The sequence below is a fragment of the Camellia sinensis genome, chromosome 9, assembly GCF_055761805.1.
Source record: "Camellia sinensis isolate YWXY chromosome 9, ASM5576180v1, whole genome shotgun sequence".
Taxonomy (NCBI): domain Eukaryota; kingdom Viridiplantae; phylum Streptophyta; class Magnoliopsida; order Ericales; family Theaceae; genus Camellia; species Camellia sinensis.
In genome coordinates this window covers 63,872,710-63,889,761 of record NC_138969.1, presented here as the reverse complement: position 1 = coordinate 63,889,761, position 17,052 = coordinate 63,872,710, and the positions used below count along the sequence as shown (strand labels likewise).

The following is a 17,052-nucleotide window of genomic DNA, read 5'->3' as shown; positions in this document are numbered from 1 at the left end:
ACAAACATTGCTCCGTTTGATTTGGCCGCCAAAATTTAAAACTGAAAAAAAAAAAACAAAACCAAAAACAAAAAACAAAAAAATGATGACTATAATATCACACGACACTCGAATCCATTTTTTTACGATCATTTATACTACAATATTTTTGTGTATGTTATTTTATTCACCACAAACCTCTAATAACCCGGCACACAAAAATCCTGCTTCACATAATTCACAATACAAAAAGTTGCCTCAAGCATATCATCTAGTTGAAAGAAAAGATATACAATCCAATATATAGCTTTAACAGGGTGTCTTAAGAACAGGAACTATATTTCCTGGGAATAAAAAAAGCATATAGAGAAACTATATTGAATGTTCCGCCGGATGGGAGTGATAGGTGCGACGCCTCAGCTGTGATTCTGGAGTGGGTTGCTGCAGAAAATTTCTTGACGGATCGCTTGGATCAACATATCTGCCGAATGAAAAATAAAAAATAGGAATTATGGAATCACATAAGACAATCTTCAGCTATACCACTTGCCTTTTTTGGTAAATGAAATCAAATCGAGGATCGTCTACAAGCCAACTACTAGGGGTCAGAATTTTCTTAAGAATGCGCTCTCAAACCTTGATTCTATGGGTAATGGTGTATGGCTATTCTTAGTTGGAGTGATTTGTTTGGATAATAACAAACAAAACCTCAAATCTGCTAACAGCTATGTGAAGGTGTACCCTCCACAGCTAGCTTCTTGGAGGACCACGGCCCTTTAGGCCAAGGAAATTGAGGCAATAATAGGTTTGCGATGCCATTAGATGTTCTGGGCCACCTTTGAGTTCTTGGGGGAGGTGTGAAGCTAGTTCCTAAGTAAGTAGCTAAAGCGAGAGGGCAAAGTGATTAACTCACTGAAAGGAACCAAAGTCACTTACGGGTGTCTCGTCATTTCATCCACTGGAGTATGTGCTCTTGCAAAGGATCTGCACACTGCTCCTCCCTAGAAGCATATTGTTGACTCTACTGCCTCACTGAATTGATCTTAAAGGCATGAGTTGAGTACAGTGCCCTATGCTGGTCATCTGGGACGACCTGGGAATGGTCAGAATAGGAATATGAGTTGTAATCTTAATGTATGAGGCAAAGAACAATGTGAGTAAACACGGAAAAACATTGCAGAGACTTGAAAAAATGAAACAAAAATAAAAAGTGTACTTACAAGCTCCACAAGTCCGAAAATATTGTTGCACAAGAATATTGGTTGGTTAAATTTTTCATCATGGTTGTGAAGCTGAAAATATAGCAAGTTTTAGATCAGCGTGAGGTGAATCTATGCTTCTATATAACACACCTAAAGATATCAAATCTGTACATGACCCATCATAGAATAACATTAATAGAAGTTTTAGTTTCCTTGCCATTGACTATAGCAGGCTCAACTTAACAAGTGTAATCCCCGTCACTTGGGGTCTAGTACATTAGTCCATTTTCTCTGTTCAACTTATATAAACCCATATTCTTGCTTGAGTTTAATGAAGTTGAGTCATTTCTAGAAGCCTCGACTTAAAACCTATTTGACATCCTTTGTCATTTTAGCACTGTAAACTTGGATCAAGTCTAACAAACACTTATCCATCTCAATATTTTCATTTCAATCTTTCTTTTCATATGTTAATCCTTAAATGTCCAATACAATATACCATACAACAAATTATCCAATTGTTGGACAGTAATTCACTTTCCAGCACATTCAACAGTATGGATAAGATGAGAAGCATTGCCTTGCTCCAAGATAAACTTGGGAGAAGAATGGTTAATTATGATTTGGAAATCTCAACAAGGCTCTTTGTAATCCCCATGCCAGATAACAACAATGCTACATCCCCCTAATTTACCGCCCCTAAACCATCCCTAATGATGTGTCGTTGAGGTTAGAACCCACATGATGGAATGATTGACAAATCAAAATTTAACACTGGTCAGACACATCATTAGGGTGGTTTTTAGGGGTGATAAATTAGGTGTCTCAAATATTTTTCGCCAACTAATTAATATAAGAATTCTAGAGGAGTATAGTTCCATGTAAACCTCCATCAAGAAAAACAAATTAAAATTATGTTCTTTAGTTTAATTCTAGAGCGCTGCAGCAGCAACTCATACTAGTAAAACTATCAAAGTGGTATCAGAGCTCTCTGTTTTGATATCAACATGGGAATTTGCAGATAAACAATCTTGTAGAAGAGCACAGCATCCTCTGCAAGTGCTGGAAGTTTCAAGTACAGTCCTTCCATTTTATGATGGAGAAGATTATGAGCAGTCAAGATGTAAGATTCATTCAAAGCAGAAAGGTCGTGGAATGTTGTTGAGAAAGGCTACATAGAACCAGAAGATGAGAGCCAACTTCCACGGGCTGAACTGAAAAAGATTTAGACAATTAGAAGAATGGATGCTAGTGCACCCAACAAAATTCAGAATGGAGTTTCCAAAGCTATTTAAGGAGCCAAGGATTTCTTGGAGCAAGAATTTCGTGGAAGTAACAAATTAAGAAATGTCAAACTCCAGGCTTTACAAAGAGAATTTCAAAATCAAAAATTGAAAGATTCAGAAATTATCTAAGTCTTTTTCTGAAGTCATGGAAGTTGTTATTCAGCCTTTTCATAAATGGGTGTAATAAGGCTGCGTATAGCTTGCCCTCCCTAGACCCCACTTTAGCAAGTGCCTTGTGCACTATGTCGCCTTTGTTTTAGTCACAAAGGTTTTTGATCAGATGAGTGAAGGTGTTTCTAATCAGAAAGTTACTAGAGAAAGTTTGTTTTAGGGTTTAAGGGTTTTAGGGTTTGAGCATACTTGACAAGTATAGATATACCTAATACTTGTCAAGTATGTTGATCTTAACTTTCTCTAATAACTTTCTGATTCGAGGACTCCTTGCCCTCTGTCTTTTTCATGACTTTTAATAATAAAACTCCCTTTGTTGATGCTAAGGAAAAAAAAAATGGTGTCAAGTATGTTGTTGCAGCTATTGAAAAGTATAGCACTATGTCCATTTAAGAGTTTGTGGGATCACTACAATCTCATCTCAAGAACAAAGAAAGCTGAAGCACTCTGATCAATCTGTTGAAAGTGCATTTCAGTCCAAGTTAAACTTGAAGCCTCAAGATTTTTTGGAAGAAAATTCAAGCAATAAAAAGAAGCAAGCATATTCACAAAATCATCATGTAAACATAAAGGAAGGAGAAAGTAAGAAAAAAATGATGAGTCCCCATAACTCTAAATGGCATTTCAAGATTTGTAAGCAACCTAATCATTCTACTTTAAATTAATGGTTTCGCTGCAAAGCCCCAATGTTATCATTGCCAAAAGTTTGGGCATGTATTAAAAAAATTGAGTCAAATGATCAAGCGAATTTTTCAGAAGTAAAAGAGGAAGATGAAAATTTGATTTATGCATTCCAATTGGCCTCCTGAAAAAAAAAAAAAAAAAAAAAAAAAAATGGAACCTTGGTAATGGCTGTAGACTGTATTAATCACATCTCAAGAGAGGAAACAATCTTCCTTGGCATGGATACAATTACATCAAAGGGCATATGGAGAATGGAGCAATTGTTGAAGCAAAGGGAAAAGGCACTAATGTTGTGGAAAACGGCGGGGGGCATATACAAGAAATGTTTTGCTTGTGTCAGACCTTGAACAAAACTTGCCAAGTGTTGGACAACTAGTCAAAAATGGATATTGTCTTTATTTCAAAAATAATGCCTGCAAATTTTTTTATAAAATGAATCAAGTGATAGCCGAAGTAAAAATAGAGAGAAATAGAAACTTTCTAATTGAATTTTCCTATGAAGCCGTGCCTCCAGAGGTGATGTAGTGGAGGCCTCATGTCTATGGCACAAAAGATTTTTGCCACTAGAACTTTCATAGGCTAAAATTGCTTCAAGAAAAGAATATGATAAGTGGATAACCAGAGATTGGAACAAGAATGGACACTTGTGAAGGGTTCATTTTGGGAAAACAGCACTGAGTCTCATTTTCTAAAGGAAGATCATGGAGAGTGTAAGCACCATTGGAGCTCATTCATATCGAGATTGTGGCAAAATGAGGATCTACTTTGAAGCATCACTTGCACTTCCTTATTTTCGTTGATGAATTTTTACATGACTCGGGTGTACTTGAAGAAAAAGTCAAGACATTGCTAGTTTTCAAGAGATTTAAAGCCCTTGTTGAAAAGCAAAGTGGCGGTTGTCCCATCAAGACAATTCCAAGTGACAAAGGTAAATATACCTCAGCAAAATTTGAAGAATATTCCAAAAATTAAGGTATTTGGAAGCAATACCAGATATAGCCCACAACAAAATGGAGTTGCAATGAAGTAGAACAGAACCATTGCTAAAATAGTGAGATCAATGACAAACGAGAACAGGCTGCCTAAACTTTTGAACCTTTCAAGATTTTAGGCAGCCTATTCATCAGCCAAAAGGAAGAGAAGTAGTTGGAGTGAAATGGACATACAAGACAAAACTTAATCAAGATGGGAGTAGATTAAAGGAGGTTTGTGGGAAAAGGGTTCACACAGAAACTAGGTATACAGATTTCTTTGAGACCTTTTCTCCTACTATAAGGATGAAAACAATGAGAACCTTGATTGCACTTGCTGCTGCTCGAAAGAAATTGAACTTTTTTCAGCTTGATGTTAAATCTGCCTTCTTAAATGGAAAACTTAAAGAGGGAATATATGTTAAGCAGCCTCAAGGATCCTTGGTGAAAGGGAGAGAAGTTAAAAGTTTTGATGAAGATCATGGAAAGAAGAAAAGGAGCAAATCTAGAATTTCACATGAAGCACATTTAGGGCATCAAGAATTAAAGATTTGGAATAATTTTGAGTTTTCATGTCATTATAGTAGGTTTTAGTAATTAAGGGTATAATGGTAATTCCAATAATTGTTGGACATGGGTTGTAGGGTCACCCATGGGTTTTATTTTGGGTCAAGTTATTAAATGGGTTATTATATATGGGTTTTATTATTTCTAAAATAATCTTAGTGGTCAAAAGTCCAAGTCTCTTATTTTGATATTGAAGTAGAATTAGAAGTCATAAAGTTTCCTATTATGATTGAAGTAGAATTGGAAGTCATAATTGGTCTGGAATATTAGTAGTTGCTAAATATTTTAAGTTTCTAAATTTGGAGAAATAGTCGTCATAGAATTAGGAGAGTCTTTAGCCCATAAATATATGGGTAATCTCAATGATTCAATAGAAGAGTTAATATTATGAAATTTTGAGATTGTGTTTGTGTGATTGGCCTATTCCTTGCGAGAGTGAAGCACTTCTCTCTCTCTCTCTCTCTCTCTCTCTCTCTCTCTCTCTTCTTCTTCTTCTTCTTCTTCTTCTTCTTCTTCTTCTTTTTCTTCTTCTTCTATCTAGCAAGGTTACTGCTCACGTCACTGTTCACAATGCTTAGAACAACCACCCAACTGTCCCTAAACAATTGTGTTTTCATTCCCAAGACCCTACCTTTTTACAAACCCTTAAACTCCTACTTTTAATTATTTTTGCAGCCAAAAAATCTCACCAAATCCAGCCCTATAAGTCCATTGTTGCTACTACCAGTATATTTAAACCGGGCTCACTACTTGTAGGAAAGTAATCCCTACTCGTCCTACATCAAGTTTATAAACTGAATAAGGCCCTTTTATGGCCTAAAACAAGCTCCCGTGCTTACTATAGTGAATTTGACAGCTACTTCACAAAGAGAGGATTCGAAAAGAGTAAAAGTGAACCTACTTTGTATGTCATGAGAAGAGATGTCTCTATTCTCATTGTTTATGGATGCATGGATGATTTGATTCTCATAGACAAAGACATCAAGATGATGCAAGTATTCAAGAAGGATATCAGTAAGCAACTTATGAAATGAGTGGCTTAGGGATGCTGCACTATTTTTTCGGCATTGAAGTACCTCAAATGGAAGAAGGCATTTTTATTTATCAAACTCAAAATTTTAATATAGCAGATTGCAAGGCTGTTTCTGCTCCTTTAGCTGAAAATGGCAAAGCTGTGAAAAGGTTGATGCTTCAATTTATGGGGGTTTGATTGGCAGTACTTTTACCAGACGAGACATTTTGTTTACTGCAAGTTTGCCGTCCAGATTCATGCAGCATCCAAATCAAATTCATTTTGGAGCTGCCCAAATAATTCTGAGATACTTGCGAGGCACACTTGACTATGGTATTATGTACAAGGCAGTAAAGGACTCAAAGTTAATTGGCTATTCGGATAGTGATTGCGCAGGGAGTCTGGATGACATGAAAAGCACATTAGGTTATGTTTTCTCTCTTGGTTCAGACACATGTTCTTGGGCTTCAAAAAAGCAAAAACTTGTAGCACAATCTTCAGCAGAAGCAGAGTACAGCAGCAGCTAAGGCCACTTAACAGGTTATTTGGCTTCGATGAATTCTAGAAGACACTAATGAAATGAAAACCGAAAGAATTATCGTATACTGTAACGATAAATCAACGATTGACATGGAAAAGAATCCAGTAAGTCATGATCAAACCAAGCATATAGCCATAACATATCACTCATCCGAGGATCAATTGACAAAGAAGAGATACAACTCATGCATTGTAGAACTCTAGAGCAGCTTGCTGATTTACTGATCAAGGCACTTCCTAAGGAAAGGTTTTACCATATCTCAAAGAATTGATTGTAGTAAAGGAAGTGCATTAAGGGAAAGTTTTGGACAATAATGCACTTTCTAGCACATTCTACCTCATAGAGACGACTAGAAGCGTTGCCTTGGACCAACTACACTCTAGAAGAATAATGGTAATTATGCTTTGGAAATCAACTAGTCTCTTTGGAATCCCTATGAACAAAAGAATTCTAAAGTCACTTGCATAGTCTAGAATAATCCAAATGTCTGTATAAATAGAGGACTTTGGGAAATCCACGTATGCATCAATCAAGATAAGTAAATAAATAAATAGATAATTCATCAATAAAAATGATGTTCTTCACTTCTAATTCTAGATCTCTGTAGGCTACAGAAGCAACTCAAACTAGTAAAATTATCACCAATAACTGTTTTTATATAATTTCCCCTAACTTGGGACAATTCACTGACCAGAGATACTCCCTGGACTCTTCTCCATTTCATCCCTTTCACTTAAGCCTACATGGAACGTCCTCTTCACTTTCCATTACTTATAGATGATCAATCTGATCAACTTCCATTCCACTTCAATTTCCATTCAATTAAGCCAGTGTAGCTTCATTTCATTTCAGATGCAGACTTACCACAGTTGCCACTAGCTACGGTCATAGGGTAAGCAGCATAATGGAGTCCCTGGGATGGATGACGTGAGTGACAACCTAGAACATTTAGGTGGCCATTGATGAAGCCCCCAAACCAGATAATGTTGGCCTGACATAATTCAGGCCCAAATTCAAGCTGACATGTAGTGCATTATAGTTTCTTTTCAAGAAATTGATTTTTCTGATTAAAGCCACTTTCAAGGCTTTCTGCCTCTTCTCTACACTATCTCCGCCATATGCACTCCCTTCTCATTGCTCTTGCACAAAATATCCAATCAAGGTTTCCACAAAGAACAAGAAGAAAAAGAAAGAATGTAAAATAAAAATTTTTAAACAAAAAAGGAAAAGAAAGACCTCCAATAAGAATAATGCCATTGATTTTTGCACATCATCATCATGTTCTTCTCCTATTATTACCCATCTAAACTAAGAAACTATATTGTTATTTATGTTTTCTCCCAAAATATTCAATTACTAGGTATCTAGGGTGTCAAATGACAAAATGCTTTTGTTTAATTTCTTATTGATGCAGGTAGAGGCTGATTTAGCCACAAACCAACAAAACGTAGGAAAAAGACGAAAGGCAAACAAAATGGAAAAATTTATGAGGAATGTAGTTAAAAAGGCAAACCAGCAGATTGTCTGCTAAAAACCAGCAGAATGAGGCCATAAATTAGCTAGCCACAATATAATGAAAATGCAAACAGAATGGGAAAAATTACAAGAGATATCGTTAAAGATAGACCAAATATCCAAACCGTTATAAGAACAATAATAAAAGAAAGGCATGCAAAAAACCATTTCCATACCAGGTGCATATCAAAAGCAATAAAATTCCCAACAGGTTTATTTGCAACAAAGACCATCTGTATGTTTGACAAGAAGATTGTTCCCTTTGCTTTAACCTTACCCCCATTAGCACTGAAAGCAAAGTCCAACATGAGGTTCAGTTCTTACCACACTAAACAATTTTTGAAATTTAAATTAATAATAATCTGCACAATACAAAGACCAATTGAAATTTGAAGTTGTCACTTCCATGACCCAATGTTCACTAAAAAACTAGAACATGCAATATAACAAATAAACAGAGAGAATAGAAGGGGGGAATTATAAGATGATGCAGCTACGGCCTTATGGTAAACATAATACGTACTTACACGGGGTGGTAAAAATACGCACTTATGGTAAAAATAAACTGAACTCCCAATTTAATTCCGTTCTTTAATTCCCCGGAAAATACGTACTTACACCGGGTGGTAAAAATTGTTTCAAAAAAATACGTACTCATCTCAATTATGGGATTCATCACAAAAAAATACGTACTTACACCGGGTGGTAAAAATTGTTTCAATTGGTGAACATAATTGAGATGATGCAAATGTGTTGATGAAACCAAACTCCCAATTTCACTGGGCAGATATGACATATTGAAATTGCCTATCTTCAAACTTCTTAAGCCCTGTAGTGAAAAACCAATTGAATCCACGTTCTTTCTTGGCAATGCCCAAGATGAGAAAAATGTGTGCAATGATTTTGATAGTGATCCTTTAAATCCAGTAAATTCTCTTAGTTTGGAGCAGCCCGAGAGATCAAGGTACTCAAGAGATTTCGATATCAAAATCCTTGAAGGAAACTGCTCAAGTTTTTTACAATTTAGCATGTCTAGGACAATAAGTTTGTTGAGACATCCAATAGATTTGTCAATCTCTACCAACCTTATGCAGTTATCAATCAATAGTTCCTCAAGATTGTTGAGTCCAGAGAAGTTTGGGGTTTTGGTTGGATAATAACAATGACTGAGATAAAGGAATTTCAGATTATTAATATCCTCTCAAAAACACAGAGAGAAAAATTATTTTCCACATCAGTACAATATGATTGATGTATGAACTGTAAAGAAATAATATTGTACCTTGGTTCCCTTCCAAACTTGTTTCAGTTTTCTATAACGCAAGTCAAGAGCAACCAACTTCTATATGGCCCCGTTTGTTTTTAGAGATAGAATAGAGAGAATTTATAGTGAGGGGATTGATAGTGAGGGGATTAAGTAAAATTATGTTTGTTTTGATGATAGTTGTTAGTGCAGGAATTATTAATTTATTTTTATATAAAATAATAAAACAAATAAAAAAATATAAAAAATTAAACATTAATATTTTTAAAAAATTCCCAATATGTAAAAAATATAAAAAATTCTAATCCCCTCACTATTTTTCTAATACCACATCTACCTCCTCCATCCCAATCCGCCTTCCAACCTCCATCTATAACCCCTCCCCCATCCTAATCTCCTCCCCAACTCTACAAACAAACACAACACTACGTAACCCTACTTCCATCCTAATCCCCTCCCATCCATTACCCCCCAAAACAAACGGGGCCTATGTATAATTTCGACGGCAACCATACCAACGGACAACCATTCCAGCTTAGCCATAATAGCCTTCTAAAAATATGTTCAAAACCTGAACTTAGGTGAACATAATTGAGATGATGCAGCTACAGCCTTATGGTAAAAATTGTTTCAATTGGTGGAGATGGATTGGATGGCTTGGGCTTCTTGTGTTCAGATGTTTACGATTAACTATTATGGAATTTAGGTCAGTCAAAATCAAGGACCTTTACTTGGTAGGACCAATAAGTTCTCTTTTTCCCCATTAAGGGCAAACTACCTTAACAATTGAATTTAATTCCTATCAAATTCTATTAAAAATAAGTCTTTAATACAATTGTCGTTAAAAATATTTTTGTGTGACGATTTTTTTGCACGCCGCTAAAAATTAACAATTAGTGACTTGTTTTTGTCACGGTTTTATAAATTGTTCCTAAAATTTACAATTAATAACTTTTTTCTGTGATAAATTTTTCAAATTGTTGTTGAAAGTTAAAATTAGTGACATTTTTTGTGACAATTTTTTAAATTGTCGCTAAAACTTATAATTAGTGACTTTTTTGTGACAATTTTCAAACTATCGTTGAAAATTAACAATTAATGACAGTTTTTAATAGTATATGATAAAAAATATCATTAATTATCATAAGACCTATTAGACAATAAGTTTACTTAATATGACTTACAAGTAAATCGTCCTTTCATTATTTATACGATAAATAAGGTCAACTATGCAAACCCCATTTAGGGTTGAGAAGAATGGTATAAAACAAATATTAAAGCTTAAAAGGCTTTGAGAGACCATGTGCCAACGAAAAAATAAAAAATAAACTAAAAGACGGCTAAAAATCGAAAAAGAACCATTGGGCAAAATTGATGATTTGAAATGATGCCCCAGACCTGGATTCAAGCACCCAATTGATTCGACTTGAATTGTAAGATTCAAATAGTAAATTATACAATTTTTTGCAACTATGGTTATTCTTGTTTCCAAACTTTTACATAATCAACCACTCTCTCTTCTAAGAGCATCTACAGTGGACTTGCCATACCCTTCATTTTGCTATTTCTGCTAGTCTTAAGCTAGAAAATCACCTCCAATAGAATCGCTCCTCCCTCGCCTAAATGTCCCTCTGCTACAGTAACTCGCCAACAAATAATGAGTTACTTTACACTAGTCTTCTATTTTTTTTATTAACGCACTATATTTTTTATGGTTTAGTATAATGAAAAATGAAAATCAACCAAAATATATATATATATATATATATTTAATGGTTAATGAAAAACAAGTTTATTTGGATAAAAATATTTTTTACTTTTAAAAGATAGAAAGCATTTTTTGACCTAAAATTTTATCAATGTCACCACACCACCACTACACTTACCTCCACCACAACTCTCACCTCTACCACCACACTACCATCATCATCACCGCTGTTGCCCTACAATCATGCCACCACCTCCACCCTCCACCTTCGTTCCGCCACCACTAAACATAGAAAAATATTTTTTCCAAAATATATTTTTTGAAAAAAAAAATCTCTATAAAAATGTTTTCCATCCAAACAAACGGAACATAATTTGTCCTCAATCTACTTCCTTTTTAGCACAATTACATGTATATATATAAGAGTGATATTTTGATACATTTATTATTAAAAGGTTAGTAATATATAAATAAAAAATTTATACAGAATGACATGATTTAATTTATATCAGCAACATAAGAAGTTATCCCAACATATTAGTTATATCACAGTCACACATGGCACCATTTCAATTTGTAACCACTTAGTCCATGCACAAACACCAACAAACTTAACAATAATAGTAATAATAATAATAATAATATAATTATGGTCATAGTAAAAATTTTGAAGATGGTCATGATCTTAATCAATAGACCAAAATCGACAGTCCACAATCAATGAAATTAGATTTGGCCATAACTGACAAGTCAGAATCAATTAAACAAGACTTGGCTATAATCAACAAGTCATAATCGACAAAAAATTATTTTTTGTCAACAGGATGTATTGATGTAATTTTGTATTTTAATAAATAAAGTTCATTTTTAAATTTTTCATGAGTCAAATGCATTCTAATTGTTGTGATGCATTTAAAAATTTGTATTATAATTTTATTTTTTTTCGTAATGAATTTTGAATTTAATAAAAAAAATCTGAATTAAAGCCAAATTTGGCCCATATGGACCATAATTTTAAGCTCATGGGTAGGCTGGGTTTCAGAAATCTAGGATGGATTACCCCGAGCCCAACCCATTAACTAGTGAAAACCCATGGGTTTGGGCTTGAAATTTTAGGCCTACCCTGACCCGTTGCTGAGGCTTAGCCTAAAGGTCATCTTCTTCATTTTATAAAATGATCATTATCATAACATAATATTTAACTTGTAACTCAAGGAATTAAGGCTTTACCAACATAAATCAACACAACTACTCCTATACAATAAGGTATTTGAGATATACAACATTTTTATCACTTGATACTGCACTATTTTGTGAAAACTAGTCTATAACCTCTAGCTAGATAGATTATAAAAAGTGCTATATCTCGTTAGTTGGAATTCAACCCACAGATTGAAGTGCAAGAGATAGATCTAGATACAAGTCTTCTCATTTTTTAGTAGTAATACTCTACCAATTTTTAAATTATGCTTATACAATATTTTTCCTCGGTGATGGAAGTTATTCTAATTTCCATTGGATGGAAAGTCAATGAAGTGGCAAACATTAAAGGTTCGAGATTACAAACTCTTCTACATAAACACAATTCGGGTTAGATTCGCATCTAAACGCTCACATCCTCACTGAAACACAAGAGCAAATAAAATTACAACTAAAAGGAGTTTTGTCAAACATAATTGCCAATTACAAAAACCTAACAGAATTGTTATTAATGCTCCACTTTTACCTTGTTTGCACTTTCCTATGTCTATGAGAAATGGATTTGCGAAGCTAAGCCTTGTGTTTTCGTTTTTCATTTTTTATTTTCATTTTAAGGAAAACACAGACTTGTTTAGTGAACTTTTTTCTAAAAACTACCCCACCTTTTAGAAAACACCAAAAAGTTATTTTCAAATTTTGGGAAATTATTTTTGTGCAAAATGAAAACAATATGAATGCAATGTGTGTTTTTGAAAAATTCATTTTTTTTTTGTTACCAAAAACTAAAAAAAAAAAACAAAAAACAAAAAAAAAATGAACATAATATGTACTAAAATGTAGATAGCTCTACCCTTAATGGACATATTGCTAGTTTATTACTGAGTTTTCATTTTCTTGGTGCAATTGTCAACCATAAAGAAGGCTGAGCTCCTCTCTATGGTGATGTGATGTCTACCTTACTTTGGATGTCATTGTGTAACACTATAACAAAACTGACTTTTTATGGCACTACATATAGCGATCCCGGTTGTCCATTTACTGTTCTGTTGTGTTCCGGACTCGGTTCTGTGAAGTTGGTAGTGGTATCCATCTTGTTGCCGTCCTTTAATTCCACTTGATTGAGTTTTAGGATGTTTTGAGCAGGGTTGTTACAAGTTGGTTAGGCCTTGGTTTCAATTCCTTGTTGTCCAGTTTTTAGGCGATCCGCTCGAGCATGTTTTCTTGCGCTCGAGCGGGGATTGCACACCTCCAGTATTTCGTGTTCCTGCAAAACTTCTGCAGATGTGATTTTTACGCTCGAGCAGGTTTGTTTACGCTCAAGCAGTAGCGCTCGAGCGGGTTTGGTGGCGCTCGAGCGGGTAGTACTTTCTGGGTATAAGTTCTGGGAGGGGGAAATCTACGCTCGAGCGGACTGGTTTTCGCACTCGAGCGGAAGTGCTTTATTCTTGTGTCTTGGCGCTCGAGCGGGCCTTATTGCGCTCGAGCGTCTCCAGATTTTTGTTCTTGGCGCTCGAGCGTTGTGTTCTCCGCTCGAGCGGGTCATGCGTATATGAGTTATCCGCTGGGTGATTTTAAATCACTTTTTACTTTCTTTTCTCTCTCTTACTTTTTCTAAAACCCATTTTGAGAGCTCCTCTCTCTAAAACCTTGACTTCTCTCTAGGTATTGATCTAGTAGGAGTGATTTCCTCACCTTTGGCCTTTACAAAAAGGTTGTTGATCGTCGAGGGCTATCTTTTGAGCCGAGAAGTTTGTGGTTTGGAGCATTTTCGTTTCCATCATCTTCTTGGTTGGGTGTCATTCTTTGAGGTAGGGATAACCTACTCCTCACTATGGGCTTTGTCTTTAAATTTTAGTATTTTGAGATGTTGGGGTTGGTTTGGTAATTTGTGAAAGTTTGGGGCTTGTGTAAATTTACAAAAGTTGGGGTTTTAGCTACATAAAACCTAGATGCATGTTTGGCTTGGAAAAGTGAAATTAATGTTAAAACATTAATGAAAATGGAACCTAAGGGTTGTAATGTTAATTATGAAAAATGCCCTAATTACATTGGTTAATTAATTTGCATAATTAATTATGAGAAATGAGGAATTGATTTGGAAAGGTATGGGATTAAAGGGTGTAGTTGGATTATTTATCGCTCACCTAGTTGAAATGTTGATTATATATCCATTGTTGCATTTATTTTCTGTATAGAAATAACTGCTTTGGGCTATCGGTGGATATGGGCCACGGCCGGTCATGCCCGGATTTGGGGTGTGACAATTGTGGTATCAGAGCTGTAGATTTATCAAGTTACATACCTTGCATTTCATCATTTAGACGAGGATGTCACTGGATTGAGTGTTGATTTATTTATTTCTGGGCTATTATCACATTTATTCTTTATGGTTTTGGGTTCATGTTTAGGCTTACGTGTGCCATGGGCTAAGTCCCAGTGGGCCACGGCCGGTCTTGCCCGGATTTGGGCTGTGACAGTGGAGGATAGTCTTGATTGTTGTAGACAATGCATGATGATTAGGCAGACTGAAACTAATCACTAGAATGTGTCATTGAGTATGACGGTTGAAAGAATACATTGAATTTATGTGTTGTGTGATGATGTGTATAATTATTGTTTATATGCATTGTGTCGTGTTGGAGGAGATGGGGGATGTACTCCACGGTTTAGGGAAAGATAGGGGATGGACCTCTAAACCGGATGTTGTTGGGAGGAGATAGGGGATGGACTCCATAGATAGAGCTCATATGCTTATCTAGTAATGTGTTGACATAGCTCATATGCTTGTCTTTGGAAGTGTGATAGTGCTCTTATGCATATCTATGGAAGTGATGATACAGCTTGTATGCTTATCTGTTGGTGTGTGATATAGCTAGTATGCTTATCTATTATGAAATGAGAAAGGGCTTAATATGAGTTACTGTCTCATATAAGTTGTTTGGCCAGGTTCTGAGCCATGGTTATAAATTGAGAATTGAAAAGAATTGGAAAATGGATTGTAACATGGACTTGTATGTCATGAAACCGTAAAGTGTGATAAGGGAAAGTATCAGTGTTGGCCATCTATCAACTGCTAATCTTTTAGTCATTATTCATATTTGGTTTAGTGTATTTCTACTGGGCTGTGGCTCACCCTATATGGGAATATCATTTTTCAGGTATAGGTAGCATGCCACCTCCAAGGACATAGCTTGGGAGGCTAGAGGCGGGCAGACTTTGTTGTTTAGTTTCTTTGATGTATTACATGTATACTCAAGCCAAGGGCTTAATGTGTAAATGAGTTAGCACTTTTTTGTTGTAACCAAGTGTTAACTTGGAAAGCTGTAAGCCTTTAGGGCATTTGCTTTTGTCGTTAACATGTAATATTTTTTGGTAATGGAACTCTGATGAATAGTAGAATGTGAAGCTTTTATATATCAATGCATGTCTATATTGATGGGTTTACTGTTATTATTTTGAGGGCATTACAACTTGGTATCAGAGCGTACCGGGTTCGAATACTTTGGGTACGTGGGAAGTGATTAGGATCACAATGGGTTTGTCTCGCTTGATAGAAACTTAGATGTAGTGTCATATGGTATGTGCTTAATTGATAACATGCTTATGTGACTATGTGGGTATGGGATTTAGTTTCTAGGATATTGATTGGATCCTTGGGTTTCTGTGAGTCTTGTTGGAAAGGCACTTGATCAATGCTGTTTCTAACCGAAACTCTAGTAACGCCTCGGGACTATCATTATCCGGAAATGAAATTCGTAAGTGCTTATGTGTTTATGTGCTTACGTGGAATGAATTACGGTTGTCCATGCATTAGGACGTGAGTGTTTAGTTTTGGCACATTTGTGAATGTGCTAACGTTCTGTATTACCTTCATTTGGATGTCAGGACGAGGAAGAGGTGCTACGCGTGGTAGGCCTGCGAGGCAGGAAGTACCTTTACCGGATGATATTCCGGCAGTGCAGGAGGGAGTTGGTCAGGCCAATGTGGCCGAGCCAGCGGGTCAGCAGGCTATGAGTGCCTTGGCCCAAGAGATAGCAGGAGCTTTGGGTATTCTCAGAGCAGGGAATCAAGCAACTGAAGCAGGGCCTTCTTTCTTGAAGAGGGAGTTCTTCCGGTCTAATCCGGACGAGTTTGTTTGAGATCCGAAGGAACCACTCAAGGCTGACGAGTGGTTAGAACAAATGAGTAAGACGTTCGAGATGCTTGGCATCGAGGACGGAGCATTGAAAGTGACCTTGGCATCCTTCCAGCTGAAGGGAGATGCGGGTCAATGGTGGAAGTACGAGAAGGCTCGTGTTGGTGGTACATGGGAGGCGTTTGTAAATGCATTCCAGCAGAGGTTCTTATCTGCAGTGGCTAGGGAGAAGCTGAGGGATCAGTTTAGCCGGCTTAATCAGCAGGGTATGTCTGTGGCAGAGTTTGAGGCCACTTTTACTAGTTTGTCCAGGTTTGCACCTGAGTTGGTGGCGTCCGAAGAACGCCGTTGCTATGAGTTTGAACGGAAGTTGAGGCGGGGCCTCAAGTTGAGGGTTGGTGGGTCTTACATCCGAGAGTATAGACATTTAGGGGATGCTGCAGCTCATATGGAGCTTATGATGCAGGAGGAGGACGAGGAGAAACATAGAGGCTCCAAGAGGGGCCAGGAGGGTCAGGGTGATGGCAGGAGACAGAGGGGTTATAACCCCCAACAGTCTCAGGGTAGAGTTACTAGATCGACCTTTCCGGTGCCGAGTGCAGGCTCTGGGAGAGGCAGTCAGGGAGGCTTGACTTGTTTTGCGTGTGGCTAGCTGGGTCACAAGTCTTCGGTTTGCCCGCATAAGGGAGGGGGTCAGCGAGCTACTTCCTCTTCAGCTAGACCTCAGGGCCAGAGTCAGGGCAGGGGCCAGCCCTTGTCTTGCTATCAGTGTGGTCAGCCTGGGCACCTGAAGAGGTATTGCCCGCAGTTGAGTACT

At 36.6% G+C, this 17,052-nt stretch overlaps 1 pseudogene; it reads right to left on the bottom strand.

Moving 5' to 3' along the window:
* Positions 1-351: 351 nt before the first annotated feature.
* LOC145799489 (uncharacterized) lies at positions 352-8,288 on the bottom strand (annotated as a pseudogene).
* Positions 8,289-17,052: the final 8,764 nt, after the last annotated feature.